The sequence below is a fragment of the Microtus pennsylvanicus genome, chromosome 22, assembly GCF_037038515.1.
Source record: "Microtus pennsylvanicus isolate mMicPen1 chromosome 22, mMicPen1.hap1, whole genome shotgun sequence".
Lineage (NCBI taxonomy): Eukaryota > Metazoa > Chordata > Mammalia > Rodentia > Cricetidae > Microtus > Microtus pennsylvanicus.
In genome coordinates, this window is record NC_134600.1 from 1,087,893 (window position 1) to 1,103,195 (window position 15,303).

General features: G+C 45.6%; 1 protein-coding gene across 1 annotated transcript in view; it reads left to right on the plus strand.

The window, feature by feature from the left end:
- The window catches only part of Trak2 (trafficking kinesin protein 2), a 57,312-nt gene that overhangs the window by 764 nt on the left and 41,245 nt on the right, over positions 1 to 15,303 (plus strand). The gene's annotated exons all lie outside the window — the stretch shown is intronic.

Sequence of the window (15,303 nt, forward strand, 5' to 3'; positions counted from 1 at the left end):
TCATTGCCAAAACTTTTTCGACCCACTTTAAAAAAAAAAAATCACAATTACGGTAGTGAAATCGATGACCTGCATTTGCACATTTTTCTGCATCAGGAAAGTTGGAAATTTTTCTTTGGAAATTCATCTAGCTTACATGGACCACGGAACAGAATGAACCGGACTCAGAGTTCTTGCTGTACCTCAGTAAAAAATTTTATGGCCTTCAACCCTTTGCTGTTCTATCAAAAGTCTGAGCTACAGTGATCTCCACGTAGCCTATTAGTGATGGTGGACCTGGACACTGGGAAACAAATTTTGAAGGACGCTGGGTGGTAGGAAGGGCAAAATTCAAAGCACTTTATCTTCCCAGCAACTATCCAGCTTTCTATTTTTAAAATTAAGTAGTATCCAACAAGTCTCAGACATTTAACCCTCCCGTAACATAGCTATGTGAAAGACGGTGTTTTAAGTCTTACGTGTTCTTATTTGTGCGATGGAACAACCAGCATCTGAATACTTGAAACCCGCGAGACACCATTTCAGAGTGGTATGTTGTGTGGTTCCTGTAACCACTTAAGCCAATAATGTGAAGCTCAGAAAACTTGACGTAACAAGTGAAGATTTAAATCTCGACTTGATCCGCTTCAAAGTTATGAATCAGGTATCTTTTATACTGGTGGTTGAAAAGAATTTTTTCGTATTGTTTGCTAGTACGAGTTCCATCATACCTTGGACAGGGATCAACCCATAACCCCTACTTTAGTACTCGGAACAAATTGTACACTCTGTCAGCTCGTTTCGCCCCTCCTAGAACTGCTCATTAAGACTCGAAGAGCACATTCCAAATCCTCCTGGATATACTTATGTAAAGAAAAAAAATGATAGGACATGTACCACAAAGGTCATTTCCAGCGGTTGGGTTTTATGGTTCATTATGGATGCGTAACATCATAGTCACAGGGACTAGGGAAACTTGCCTTTTCTTTTTTATTTCCCTACCCAAATAAGTTAAAGCCAACATGAGAGACTACTGGTAGCATCGCAGTTCATGCTGTTTTCTCAGCCACAGCTCGCTTATATCATCTGAACGGTTCCCTTTTTTGTTTTGAGTTTGTTGTGGTTGTCTTTCTTTCTTTTTTTGGTTTTTCGAGACAGGGTTTTTCTGTAGCTTTGGTGCCTATTCCGGAACTCACTTTGTAGACCAGGCTGGCCTCGAACTCACAGAGATCCGCCTGCCTCTGCCTCCCGAGTGCTGGGATTAAAGGCGTGCGCCACCACTGCCCGGCTCTTTCTTTCTTTCTTTCTTTCTTTCTTTCTTTCTTTCTTTCTTTCCTTCCTTCCTTCCTTCCTTCCTTCCCTCCCTCCCTCCCTCCCTCCCTCCCTCTCTTTTTCTCTCTCTCTCTTTCTTTCTTTCCTTCCTTCCCTCCCTTTCTTCCTCCCTCCCTTTCTCTCTTTCTCCCTTTCCTTCCTTCCTTCCTTCCTTCCTTCCTTCCTTCCTTCCTTCCTTCCTTCCTTTCTTTCTTTCTTTCTTTCTTTCTTTCTTTCTTTCTTTCGACAGTGATTCACTCTGTAGCCCTGACTGGCATGGAACTCACAGAGATCAGCCTGCCTCTGCCTCTCTGAGTGCTGAGATTAAAGTTGTGTGCTACCGTGCCCATCTAGTTTTTAAAATTGCATTTGTGTGTTTGTTGTTGTGACTGTGTGCCTGGGAGCCTTCATGCATGAGCGCAGGTGGAGGTCAGAGGACAACTTGTAGGGATTCGGTTTTCTCTTTCTACCGTGTGGGTCCTGGGGATCAGACTCAGCTTGTCAGTCTTGGTGACACGCACCTTTATCTCTCGGCCACCTTGCTGTCCCTGGACCAGTTTTTGAACCTCATTAAGTTCCTATATTTAGCTGGAAAGAAACCTGAGACCTTGAAGCGATAGTCTCATTGGATGTCCATCATATCTGTTCAGACCTGCAGTGTTCTTGCAATAGCAATAATAGGAAACATAAAATAATGCACTTGCTGCATACCCCCACTGAATCCTTTACCTAGTTATTGCCACGATAGCACCATCGGGGTTTTGGCTCTTAACGGATAGACAGCTAAAGCAGAAGAATATTAACAAAGTTATTCAATCACTGAACGGTAGAAGTGGCCGTCATCCCAGCCATGGTCAAACCTTTGCTTCAACATCAAAGCTCTTCATTGTGTAACAAAACCATGGCTAAGGAGTCTTATTTTAACTACAGTGTCGTTACGACTACTTTATTTAGAATGGAGAGTCAACATTAAATGACTTTCCTATCTTCGTGGGGAAACAATGGAGTCAGGATTTGAGCCTATATATATATCTTTTACTTCAGGGTCCATGTTCTTCTCTTTACTTCTCATCAAGTCTTTATTAAATATTTTCTGTATCACTGTCCTGGTTATAAGGATATAATCTTCACTGTTATATCCTTATGTATATGGAGAAGAGAGGGGGAGTTATGTTAGTGTCTGAGCAACATGACAGCAGTATCCAGAGACTGGGAACACAGGGCGCTGCATCAGTCAGGAGGGAAAGGTTTGGGCCAGTCTTGGAAAAACAGATGGGCATTAGCGTGGGCAGAGAAAGGGGTAGCAACTGTCATGGGCTCAATTACGTCCTCTGAGGATTTTTATCTGGAAGCCCTACCTAACCCTCATTGCCCCAGAATGTAACTATATTTGCATAGGGCTTCTGAGGAGATTAAGTTGAAATGAGACCATAAAAGGGAATTCTATGCAGTCTGACAGGTATGCTTACAAGAAAAAAGCAAGGACTGGACACAAAAAAGATACACTTGCATAGGAAGGAGCCTATAACATTATCAAGGCCAAGAAGAGAGGCCTCGGGAGAAACCAAACCTGAATTTTGGACTTCGGCTCCCCGAACTAAGAGAAGAGAAAATTGCTCGTTAACCTGCGCAGTCCGTGGTATTTTGTTCTTGCAGCCCCAGAAAACAAGTAGGTGTTGCAGCCCACGGGCGTGGCGTACAGAAAGATGTGACTGGCTGGGTCGGGTTTCGCGGTGAGTTTTGAGAGATGAAGCTGGGGACCGGGTTGGGAGGATTAGGGCGACTTTGTATGAGATTCAAAAACGTTTAAACCGGAGGGATAAAATGGAGGGTTTGGTAGCACTGGGAAAACGTTACGCTTGCTTCTTAGGAAGACAATGGCAAATGGGAAGAAAGCTCAGGCAGGGAGACCGGTTCAGGTAGCTATTTACCGTAGGAACTTTAATTCTCAAAAACTAAGACTGTAAAAGTCACAGCTGGATGCAGGAGAGGTTCCCTGGGTAATGGCCCCTGTTACCTGAGTTTGATTCCTGGGACCCAGACAATGGAATGGGAGAACTGCCATGGATTGTCCTCTGGCATTCAGTGTGCACCATGGCATGGACAAGCACATACACGCGCCACATCAGTAAATGTAGCAAAATTGTGTCTTAAAAAGTCACAACCAACCCCTAGGCCACATATAGGATGATTTAGCAAGAATTTGCTTGTATCCGTTTTTTCTTAAAGTTTGGCTTTATGTTTGATTGTTTTTAAAACTTCGCCTTCGTAGTAAAGCTTTACACAACTATCACAAAATATTCATTAGTTTGCTACCCTGAGAAGTGATTTTTGTTTTATTAGGTATCTTGTGGGTGCTTTTATAATATCAATACTCTTGTAAGCTCATCCTGTGGCTGCCTATGAAATATATATATACTGTTCTTCTTCACTTATGAATAAATACACAGAAACATAGGTTAAGTAGTTTATTGAAAGACATGCAGCTAAGGAACGGCCAAGTGAAGATACAGAATCAACTCTCCTGTCTTCGTTATCTGGGTTCCTAACTTTACTACTTAATCGAGATCTTCAGCCACGTGTGCCAAGAGGCAGGGAGGAGTCAAAATGAGTGTGTTTGCTGTAAGGAATGGACAGGCTTAGGAATAACTATAAGAAAAGCCTTTGAGATATTTATTTTATAAAGAAGCAAAGCTAATGACAGCAGGTGGTGAGGGCTTTGCGCCGAGGCTCCTGGGAAGACAGATGGAGAAAGGCATTTGAGCCGGTTGGAATTTGGGTTTGTAGAACTGAGAGAGGACATTAGGGTTCAAGAAAACACTCTGGCCAATTATAGGATTGAGAATTTCCGGGTGTTTGCAGAGCCAGTAAACGCTGCCCTTTGTATATTGTCTGGTTGGTGGAGGAAGTGGGAGCCAACTTGTGGGAGGTGGTGGATTTTTTTTTTAATGTGTGTGAACATTTTGCTCACGCACGTGTCTGGTGCCCTTGGGAGTTTGAAGGGGGCATTGGATCCCTTGGGACTAGAGTGATAGACAACTGTGAGCTGCCATGTGGGTACTGCATCCTCTGCAAGAACAGCAAGTTCTCGAGAGGCCATCCCTCCAGCCCCATTTTTAGCCTGAATGGTTGGTTCCTCTCAAGCGCCGTTTCCTGTGGGATCAAGGTCAGACTTCTTGACTTGGACTAGTGAGTTTCAAATCTCCATACTTTGGGGCCTCTGTTTTTTTTTTTCTCTCATTCTGTTGGGTTCAGTTTTTGTTGTTTGTTTGTTTACTTTGTCTTACAGCAATGGCTCTCCACCTGTGGGTCTTGACCCCTTTGGCAAACCTCTGTGTCCAAAATATCTACATTACAATTTATAACAGTAGCAAAATTACAGTTATGAAGTAACAACAAGGTAATTTTATGGTTGGGGTCACCACAGCATGAGGAACTGTATTAAAGGATCCCAGAATTAGGAAGGTTGAGAACCCCTGACTTATAGATTCTTGTTCTCAGTCTTTCATACTTAAGAAACCAACAGTTGGCTGGTGATGGTGTACGCACGCCTTTAATCCCAGCAATCAGGAGGCAGAGGCAGGCGGATCTCTGTGAGTTTGAGGTCAGGCAGATCTACAAGAGCTAGTTCTAGGACAGGCTCCAAAGCTACAGAGAAACCCTGTCTCAAAAAACCAAAAGAAAAAAAAATGAGAGCAAGGGAGAGAAAAAAAAGAAAGAAAGAAGTCTACTAAATGGAGTATGAAGAGAGAACTTTTAGCTCGAAATGACCTCTCCTCCTCTGAGAACTCTCTATAGGATAGAGGCGTGGTAGTACCCATTAAATATAAATTATCTTGCTCTCTTCGATTTCTTAGGTCATCACGTTTGAGATCTTATCTAGATCATGAGATCATTAGCCCTTTCCTTGTTAGAGCTCAGATTTCTTAGCTCTTTAATCTTCTTTTTGGTAGGCACTGTTGTATACTGTATCTATTTTTTTAGTGTGTCTATTTTAATACCTTGAGTTTAATTCAGGAAGCATTTATTGGAAGTTGTTAGGCATATTGCTATTGACTAGTTCTTAGTAGAATTTTTTTTGAAATTATGTAATAATTAACCTCTTAACGTGTAACACGCGGACTTCATTCCTAGCATTAGTACCGACACACAGAACCTCAAGGACGTCCGTGTAATCCTTGAGAATTGCAGGTAACTCATGCTAGAAATCGAGTGTACAGTCTTCAGTGTTGTAGAAGTGGAGAAATGGTTCGTTTTGGAACACTCTGAAGCCTTTGAAGCTTGTCTGTGTTTATCTGCTAATGTTTGCCAGATGTTGAGTTCTTAGCTATGTGAACAGATGTCCAAGTATCTCTGTGCTGTGTTGGTTTAGTCCTTTGGGTGTATAAAAGTGTTGAGTCTTGAGCTATATAAACCCTAACAGCACAAGAAAACAATCCCACAAATTGTCATTGGGATTACATGAAATTAAAAAGCTTCTCAGTAACAAGGGAAACACCACAAAGAGAAGAGACAGACTGCAGGATGAAGAAAATCTTTGCCAACTGCAGATCTGACAGGGGATTGGTAGCTAGAACATAGAAAGAAGTCCAAAATCTAGCTCCAAACCCCTGTAGGATCAATACGTGTGTTAATGAGCCAAATAGACAGTTCTCAAAAGAAATATAAATGGCCAGAAATATTTGAAGTTAACCAACGCCCTTTGCCACCAGGGAATGTAAACTGAAACTCTTCAGACATCCATCTTGCCCCGTCATCAATGGCTGTCATCAAGAAAAAAACAGTTTCATTTTTTAAAAAAGGAGTTTTGTTTTTAAAAATTATTTTAGAGAAGGATTAAAATTAAATCATTTAATTAAAATTAAAAGTCATTTTAGAATCCCTTTAGAAAAGGAAGGGAAGCAGGAGGCCGTGCGTGCCTGGAGTCCTGTCAGGAGTTAGTCCTGTTAGTCCTGAAGGCCAAGAGGTGATGACGATGGCTTGGAATGGGATGGAGGAACAGTGGGTGGATTTGAGACACACAATGGTAGGCTTGGCAGATTGCTAATGCATCAGGTGTGGTGCCGTGAGGAAGATCTAATAGACTCTAATCGGGATGGAGGGCACTTACCCTCTTAAGTGGAACTCAGGAAAAGGACCGAAGGGCCGTACTGGGTGTCATCAACACTGAAGAGGGAGCTAACTGTGGTGATGACAACTTCATACAACGTAGATGAAAAAAGAAACAGGAACGAGAACAAGAAAATGTTACAGTCGAACTCCACGAGTCCCAAACACAAGGGTCTAAGGGAGTTGGGGCGATGGCCTCAGTCACTTCTCTGTCGCTGTGACCATGTGACCAAGAACAGCCTAAGAAACCATTTCTCTTGCTGTACAGTTCCAGAGGGACAGAGTGGGAGAGGGGGAGGAGGAGGCAGGAGCACAGGATGCAGAGATTGGGGGGAACAGAGGGGAACGGATAGGGGAAGAGAAGGAAAGAACCCGGAAGTGGAATGAAGCTAGAAACTCAAAGCCCACCTCTCCCTCGTGGCCTATTTCCTCCTATTTTCCCCTAAAGGTTCCAGAGCCTCCCAAATGGCACCACCACCTGGGGACCAAGGGCTCGGGTATGCGAGCCTGGGGGGGGGGCATTTTCTGCCCAAACCACTGAGGTCTGAGAATAAGTGTGGGAAGATGCAGGCCACAAGAAGTAAGGAGGGCAAGTGATGCAGAGACTACAGAGGTGGTTCGGCTGTGACCAGAGGGGCTGGTGGGAAGGAGAGCCGTCTCTGGAGGGAGGGATGAGACATGAAGGCTGAAGAGCGAGAACAAATGCTGAGAAGCTTGGGTGAGCACTCCTGGGGGGGCGGTGGATGATGGGAACTTCCAAAGCCCTGAGGAAGGGAGGGTTGTATGTTCTCTTGTGGTTTCAATAGTAGGAGCGTGCAAATCACAAGTTGGAGTCTAACCTGGGCTACGTGTGAAGTTCCAGGTCACCTTAGCTGCAAAGTGAGACCCTGACTACAGAAATCATAAAGAAGATTCTGGGTGTGGCGATGAGCCAGGGAAGATGGTGGAGTGGGCAGGGTAGCCAGTGGACCACGGTCCGGAGCAGGCAGCAATGGCCGCTAAGTGACTACATGATTTGTTATGGTGTACGTACACGCACCGTGGAAAAACTGAAAAGCCCAGGCTGGCATCATAGTTGGGGGCCTGGGAGGGACTTTAGGGATCCATGACCACACCCTGCTCCAGATCTTCCTTCCAGAGATGATTGGTTTTTACCCCAATCAAACGTGCGCTCGAGGGGAAGGGAGCTGTAGGTCCAGGCTTTGTTGGGGGCGGGGAAGAAGAGGGGACCTGGCGTTGTCCCCAAAGAGAAAGGATATTTAAGCAGATCACGGAGGCCATGTCTTGGTGTGATGCCCATGCTTGCTGGCCGAGTTTACAGTAACCCCATGCCATGTGGTTTTGTGACACTTCTGGAGAATTTGATTGTTTTATATTTAAAATGTAGTCAATTTCACAAAGTAGATGATTCAAAGATGGATCGCTTATTTAAAGTGAATGTATCTGGGGTCCCAGCACCAAAGCTCTGCTCTCCTGCCATGTCAGGGCTGGGGAGCTGGTTGTTCAGGCCAGGGCTATACATCAAAACAAAGGGAAGCTGGTCAGCTAAGAAAGAGCCCTCTGTCTGGAGGAAGGGGGAGGAGCCTAGAAACAGCAAGGATGTGTGGTGTATCTGAGATGGGATTGCTGTTCAGAAAGCAGAGATTTAACAGCTGCAGGGGAGAGGGGAGGCCCAAAGCTTGTTATCCTACTAAATCGCTGTGTTTGGTTTCGTTTTCTCTCCTAGCCACAATGCAAAGGCTACAAGCGAGGCTGATCCTTGCAGCTGTGAATTTTTTAGGCTATCTTGTTGTCTCTCCATGTGGGGCTTGTTTGAAATGCTTTGCCAGTCAGCTGCACATGCTTCATAGCAGTGAGCCAAAACCAGCTCCAAGAAGAATGGGTCCTCACTACTGTGCGAACTATAAAAGCGGATACTGTAATCACTTGCAGAAATGAAGGCCACTCAGCACCAAACCCTCTTCTGTGACATTGGAGTTTTTAACGAGTCTCACTGTATAGCCCAGGCTGGTCTCCAATTTAGAGTCTCTGGTCTCACCCTCCCAGACTGAGATTATAGACCATCTTAACGTAGTTTTTCCTAAGGCCAATGCAGCGTTTCTTTAGAGTGTTCGCTATTGGCTTAAGTTTGCTTTGTAAGGCAGTTCATTTCATGGGTATTGGATTGAAAATTTATCAGTAATCAGTTAAATTAGATTATAGTCCTGGCTGTCCTAGAACTCACAGACAGCTGCCTGCCTCTGTCTGCAGAGAACCAGGATTAAAGTACCAGCATGTGCCGCTGCATTGGGCTAGTGTCCCTACTTTTAATCAATAATCCAGTAGGCTTGTTTGTCATCTCCTTATGTGTCAATTGCTGTTAGGTTTGGGCCGTGCAAAATCGGGTACACCAAAGAGCTCTGAGTTCAGTGAGGCCAAGACAACAGATGAGGTCATTGTCTTCTGGGATCATTTAGTCCACAGACAAGAATTCCCTAAACACCAGCAAAATCACAGTGAGAAAATTTCAGACTTCTCCACCCTTTTTCCCATGTTTATAGTCCACTCCTAGTCCATATATTGATTAACAGGAAACCTTATAAAGGAAGAAAGGGGGACCTCCACTCTCCTTGGGAGTCAGTAGAGAAAGAGTGTTCCTAGCCAGCCTAGGAGAAAGAATGCCAGGTGAGAAGGGCACTTGGCACCACCTTAGTCCCTGGTGCTGGACGGGTAAGAAACGGGCGTTTGAGAAAGTGCCAGTGTAGGAAGCAGGTCCTGGGCTCGGTCTCGAGCAGATTCCTGTGGTGCTCTGATAACCTGGTTATCTGGCTTCTCGCCCCAACATCAGGCTGAAAGGGGGGATGTGCTGGCACCTCACACGGAACGAGAAACAAGGTTAGGAGTGAGTTTGTAAAGTCTAAAATAAATAAGTAAACAAAAAGAAATTTGGACATTTAGTGCAGAAAGAAAGAGGTCTCTGAAAGCCGACCTGGAGGAGTTCACGTCACACCATCACGCATGCACACGTGGCATTATGTGGTGATTGCTGTTTACAGGAGAGGCCTGAGTCACCCAAGGCCACTCCCCCTCCCTGAGCCATTTTGTTTCCTTACGATTGGAAATGGAGATCATCTTATATCTGTGCCTTTATTTATTATGGTTTTTATTAGTGTGGAGGGGCACATATGTGGGTGTCAGAGGGCAGCTTGCAGGAGTCAGCTCTCTCCTTCCACCATGTACGTCCCGGGGATCACACTCAGGCTGTCAGGCCTGGCGGTAAACACCTTTACCCCCGAACCGTCTCTCTGAGCCGTCTCTCTGGCCCCAGATAACTCATATATATATGCCCATGAACAAACAGGATTTGTTTGATTTTTTTTTTATTCAGAAATCACTGTGTTACTTAAACGTGGGTAACTGTTTTGCAGTTCTCTGAAGCCCTTTCAAATGACAAAAGCTTTCTGCCCCTCTCCCCCCACATCCCCTTGTCGATCGCTTGTCAGACCTCAGAGGACAGAGATGTCAGCTGTAGCAAAACAGGCTTGGCCTTCATTCCTGACATCTTACTCCTGCAGCATGGTAAGCGACTCCTAAGCCTCGGCATCCTTGTCTATAAAGTAATGACAATAATGGCCACGTCATGGGGCTGCTGTGAGGATTAAAGGGGATTGTGGGTAGACAGCTTTGAAGTCAGGCTACACTGGGCATTGTATTCGGAAAGCCAGTTTGGAGCAGAAATGTGATTATAGCTTTTCACTGAAACTCAGGACGCTCTTACGCCATCATTATAAATTGTTTCCACCAGAAGCTGATCTTAGAAAACTTGTGAGTGTAGTTTCATTTGGCATGTTCTTTAGGTTGTGCCTTCCATGTCAAAAGCTAGTGCTGTCCAGAAACCTTCCCCTTTCTCCAGCTACTCAGGTGTGGATATGACAGGCGCCTCAGTGTGTCCTCAGCTTCCAGGTCTGGAGGAAGTGTCACAGTGAGCAGGATTAGCTGCTTCCCATACTTAGCTATTCTCCTTTGTAGAAACGTCTGCCCGAGTCTAGAACTGAGGACCGTGAAGGCACGGGGACAGGAAGCGGAGAGAGTGGGTGAGCACAGCAGGGCTCGAGCAGCTGTTGAAGGGCAAGGTGTGAGCCGAGACAGCAGCAATGGGATGGGGAGCAAATCTGTGGGTGCTGAGACCAGGTGGAGAGCAGAGAAGAGGGGCTCTGCGACGTGGGTGAGCTTGGGATATGTGGATGATTCTGGAGCTACGTGTACCTAGAAAGTGCAGCAACTAAAAATAGTGATAATACAGCAGGTATCTGAGCACCTGGCTTTATGGGACCCATATATATTGAGAATGACATTTCCAATGTAAAGTTATAAAATGTCAGTTTGAGCTAAAGACAGAAGCGTGGGTGTGGCTATCATGGAGCCGGAAGTGAAGGTCTTTGAAGTCATTTGACTTCTAAGGTGAGAAAGAAGGCTGCTGAGAAAAGCTGGAAAGTGTGGGGATACAGGCTGTTGGAGGCAAGTTGGGAGACTTCTTCCCCAGTCACTGTGGCCATGCAAAGCTCCAGTTCCAGGGACCCTAGTGTCCTCTTCTGAACCCCATGGGGACAGACATGCCTGTGGTGCGCATCCAGGCAAAACACTCATACACATGAAAACAAAATAAATCTTTTTTAAAAAAGTGATCTTGTCTTGAAATCCTGGGGATGCTTGTGACAGCTGGTGTTGAAAAGGAAGGCTCGGGTCAGTGTGGATGCAGCTGTAAACCCTTCTGTGAGGTTGCAGAGCTGCATTTGCTTCTGACTGTGTCTGTAACGAACGTCCCTCCGTCCTGACTGTCACTCAGCCTTCCCCGATGTTCGCGAGCACAGCCTCCTCTGTTTGACACGAACCACATGGTGCCTGTGGTTTCGCTTTTGGCACCTGATGTAACTTTTGCTTCTGAAAGTGCTAAGTTCTACAGCTTTTAAGCAACTGAAGGATTTATGATGATTGTAATACCAAAAGCAAATTGCTTTTATTGTTAGAGGTCATACGTGAATTATTATTAGAGGAAAACGTGAAGATAAATTTCCTTCTTGCTATTGTTTTTATTTATTTATTTTTGTTTTGTTTTTTCGAGACAGGGTTTCTCTGTGGCTTTGGAGCCTGTCCGGGAACTAGCTCTGTAGACCAGGCTGGTCTCGAACTCACAGAGATCCGCCTACCTCTGCCTCCCGAGTGCTGGGATTAAAGGCGTGCGCCACCATCGCCCGGCTTTTGCTGTTGTTTTTAGAAGTTCGATATTCCTTACTGCTGTGTTGAAGTGCTGTTTCAAGGGTCTTAGCTGATGAAGGGCAGGTTTTGCAGTAATAATCTTAAGCCTGACAGTACAATTGCATCTGTTGAGTTGGTTTTCGATATTCTGTGGTCTTAGAAACGCAACTGCCATCTTCTTGATGTCTCTGACATCTTAGTTTTTTCACTCAGCGTTGATAATGCTTTCTGGCTGGTTGGGGTGGGCTTGTTCCCTCCCAGAAGCCCATCCGTACCGCGGTGCCCACAGAACCTCTTCTGTCAGACGCCTCTACTCGAGGTAAACACCTCAGTCCATCCGTAACGTGGTACCCACAGAACCCCTCTGTCAGACACCTCTGCCCGAGGTGTTTCTCAGTCCATCCATACCGCAGTATCTACAGAACCCCTCTGTCAGACGCCTCTGCCCGAGGTGTTTCTCAGTCCATCCGTACCGCGGTATCTACAGAACCTCTCTGTCAGACGCCTCTGCCCGAGGTGTTTTCTCTGGCATGGCTGAGATAACAGGAAGTCCACGCATGTGTTATACAACTTCCTCCGTGTTACCCATAATCTAAAGACCTCACCTCACTTTCCCCTGTTTGATCTGTTGCTGTCGTCAAACAGATGTCTTGTTTTAAAAGTATTTTCAAGTAACTGATGGTTTTACTAATATCCTGCGCTGAAAGTAACCTGTGAGCTAACATCACCTGTGACTCACGTTTCAGCGAATGTCTGACACAGCAGTTTTCGTCTTCCGATTGCTGTGACCTCTAATACAGTTCCTCAGGGAGTGGTGACCCCAGCCATAAAATTATTTCATTGTTACTTCATAACTGTAATTTTACTACTGCTATGAATCATAATGTAAATATCTGATACGCAGCCCCCCTGAAAAGGTCATTCAACCCCCAGTGAGGTCACAGCCCACAGGTTGAGAACCACTGGTCTAGACTGGACCCTCCAAGACTAAAGAGATGGCCAAATCCCTCTCTGTAATCTCTGCAGTCTTGGTACTCCCAGGGCCCCGGGCTGCTGCATCTCCTAGAGGGTGTTCCCTCTCCTCAGAAAAAAGAAAAGCCTGTTGCTCCCCTACTCTTCTTTGACCTTGCACTCTGAGTGGCCTTTCCACCTACTCCCTGGTGGCTGGACCGTCGCCCAGTCTTGGCTCACATCTTGCCAAACATTTCCCCACGACTTCTCTCTAAGAGACGCTCTACCACCAGCTGCTTCGCTGTGGACGATGTGGACTTTACTCAGGAAGACTTGATAATAATAACGCTTTTAGTAACCCTTATTTTCTTCGGTTATCAAGCTTTGAGACAGGGCTTCTCTGTGTAGCCATGGCTGTCCTACAACTCACTCTGTAGACCAGGCTGGCCTCGAACTCACAGAGATCCTCCTGCCTCTGCCTCAGTGCTGGGATTAAAGGTGTGCCATCGGCGCCCAGTCACTTTTAACTCTTTAAACAGTGCACACTAAACTTGTAGGTTCAGCAGTCGTGACAGCGAAAACAAGCAGGTAGCGTCAGTGTGGACATTTTCAGGAGTGTGCTCCTGAGTAGGTGCTGAGGGAAGATTGTACAAGTGTAAGCACGGAATGTAGAAAAGTGTGTTACTGCTCTATCTCATTTGCCAAAGTCAGCCACAAGCAGCCCTGAACGTTTCTGTCCAGTTGTTTTACCTTTCCAACACAAAAAGAAAACATAACATGTACATATTCATGTATGTATTTTGCTTCTTGTCATAAATACAATATATGTGTCTAAAAAATTCAGACAGCACACAAAGAATCCAATGAAACGTACTCATGGTTTCTCACCGTCCGTCCCAGGACACAGTCACACAGAGCTAGCTGTTAGGAAACATTTATCTTCAGTGTTAGCATACGAGCCACTTGGCCATCGTGTTTGTGACTGTCTAGTATTTAGAATATACAGTTACATAATCAATTATTTCCATAGTTGATTTCCAATTAACAGGTTTTTAATCTACTTTAAAACTCAAGAATCCGCCTGGCCGTGGTGGCGCACACCTTTAATCCCGGCACTTGGGAGACAGAGGCAGGTAGATCTCTGTGAGTTCGAGGCCAGCCTGATCTACAAAGAGAGTTCCAGGACAGCCAGGGCTGCACAGAAACCCTGTCTCAAAAAAGCAAACAAAACAACTCAAGAATCTGTAACAAGACTCAGTGAATGTTTCCTGCAAAAATCTGGTACTGGATGTCTCAGTGAAGCTGTGCACTGTTTGTTGCATGAGATTGTTGTTCTCTTTTGTTAACTCCTTAAAAAATGCAAAGACCATTCTTCATTTATAGGATCGACTAACTGTGGCTCCCAGGTTCACCTGGCTGCCTTCTGCTCTAGAACCTCGTCTGGCTGCCTTCTGCCTTAGAACCCAGGCTCACCTGGCTGCCTTCTGCTCTAGAACCTCGTCTGGCTGCCTTCTGCCTTAGAACCCAGGCTCACCTGGCTGCCTTCTGCTCTAGAACCTCGCCTGGCTGCCTCCTGCTCTAGAACCTCGTCTGGCCGCCTCCTGCTCTAGAACCTCGTCTGGCTGCCTTCTGCTCTAGAACCTCGTCTGGCTGCCTCCTGCTCTAGAACCTCGCCTGGCTGCCTCCTGCTCTAGAACCTCGCCTGGCTGCCTTCTGCTCTAGAACCACAGCCACAGCCTTTTGTACATAGAGCAGACAGCTGCGAGGTCACCAGACTCACACAGCACACGCAAGCAAACTGAAAAGGCCAGACTTTGAAAACTACACTTCTCGACGGGAATCTTAACTTGATGCTTGATGTCTCAGAGTAGCAATATCAAAGGACAGAGGAGTCATACTCAAAGGCTCCAAAGAGCCGGATGTGGTGGCACATGCCTGCGATTCCAGGGCTCAGGAGGCAGAGGCGAGAGGCCGGGGAGGGCTTGGAGGGAGGCAGGCACCGAAACAGACTTGCCTGCTATTTATACATCTGTACCCTCCTTCCTTCCTTAGAGCGCAGCTAGGTTACGGCAGAAAACATCGTGACTCTTTGAGAAAATGCCAAGAGCTGTGCCCACGTAGATCCCTTCTCAGAGCTCGCCTGTGCTTCTGCAGTCAGGGCATCCAGCGACGTTGCTGTGACCAGGAGCAAGTCAGCCTTTAGAGTGGAAGGGGTGTGACAATGATTATATGCAAACTGCCAAACAGGGGCGGCAGGTTTAAACATTTCATAGGTGTTTAATATTTCTGTTTTAACCCATAGGCCTTCTTATTCCTCATATCAAAGGTAAATATTTTAATTTATTTATAAATACCAAGTATACAAATTAAATGCAGAAAATATTTCATTTATGTAAGTGGAACTGATTATTGCTCTTCTCACTTAGCATTTGATTCTGGTGCATGTCGCCCACAGTGTGTTTCCACACATTCTACCTGCACTTTGAAGAAAATAGGCCCTTGTCTTCCCGTCACGAGCAGTGCTGCAGGAAACAACATCAGCCATGTCTCTGTGTAGCTGGCATCACTTTCTTTGGGGTAGACAATATACCCAGTAGCAAAGTTCTTGGTCTGAAGGCACCAAGCTCCTTCCGATCGTCTTTGCGTGAGTCTGCCATGAGCTTTTTATTGGGAAAGAGTTTGTATAAGAAGCTCTCCTAGCACAGAAGTTACAGAGGC